Source organism: Temnothorax longispinosus, unplaced genomic scaffold (genome assembly GCF_030848805.1).
Source record: "Temnothorax longispinosus isolate EJ_2023e unplaced genomic scaffold, Tlon_JGU_v1 HiC_scaffold_1199, whole genome shotgun sequence".
Taxonomy (NCBI): domain Eukaryota; kingdom Metazoa; phylum Arthropoda; class Insecta; order Hymenoptera; family Formicidae; genus Temnothorax; species Temnothorax longispinosus.
The window spans coordinates 1-942 of NW_027269704.1; the positions used below are offsets into that span (position 1 = coordinate 1).

At 36.6% G+C, this 942-nt stretch overlaps 1 long non-coding RNA gene across 1 annotated transcript; it reads left to right on the forward strand.

Annotated features, from left to right (window-relative positions):
* The first annotated feature begins 8 nt into the window (after window positions 1-8).
* On the forward strand, window positions 9-936 carry LOC139823498 (uncharacterized). Its single transcript, XR_011734797.1, has 3 exons — window positions 9-258; window positions 396-564; window positions 655-936. It is a non-coding gene; the product is annotated as an uncharacterized lncRNA (long non-coding RNA).
* Window positions 937-942: the final 6 nt, after the last annotated feature.

A 942-nucleotide genomic window follows, 5' to 3' on the forward strand; every position in this document is an offset into this window, starting at 1 on the left:
AAAATTACAGGAGCCATAGGCAGAATGCAGAAGCCATAGCGCATGCGCTGTGGTATTACTTTATCTGCCTATAGCAGAATGGCAGATATCATAGCGCATGCGCTATGGTTTCTGTATTCTGCCCATGGCTTCTGGATTTTCAATCTACATAAAAATACATAATGCATAGCCACGGGAATAGGCACATACATTCTCCTTGTAGTCGGTCCTTCTAGAAAAGTGATCGAGAAGAAAGAACGGATTTATATTGATTAACACGTAAGTATTCTCATTATTTAAGTATCAACGTAATGAAATTACGAACTGACAGTGACCGTATATAATTATTAGTGTGAATTGTCTCAGTTTCGTAAACATAGTGTTTTGAGGTTAATTTGATTTTGTGAACAAATTAGGTGAACTGAGCAAAATTGATATCAGTGCCGAAGTATCCAAATTGCTTTCTACTCTGAAGGCTCAGAGCTCTGCGACTAACAAGACGCAAGCAAACTCGAATCAAGACGCGTTGAAAGCCAAATCGGCGCAAGATCCGAAGACGGATAGCGAGACGTCGTCGAGTCCGAGGTGATCACCAGAAATTGTAATTTATTGCAAAATAAACGCATCTTTTCATAATTTTCGGTATGTTTCATGTTTAATGCTTTAAATTTATAGAATCGATCTTCATGGCATACGATCACACGGATTACTGTCACAATAATAATATAAACATGTCCGAAAATGAAGAAAATGAAAACCTGAATTCTGAAGTGACGTTGGTGGACGACGAAGATAAAAATTTTGATGATTTGTTAATAAGTATTGTGAAAGAATATCCACACCTATATGACAGCAGTTGTAAAGATTATCGCGATGTGATAAAAAAAGAGAACTCTTGGTTAGAGATATCTAAAATTTTGGCCACGTCCCTTACAGAAAAGTATTACTGACTAAATACTTAAA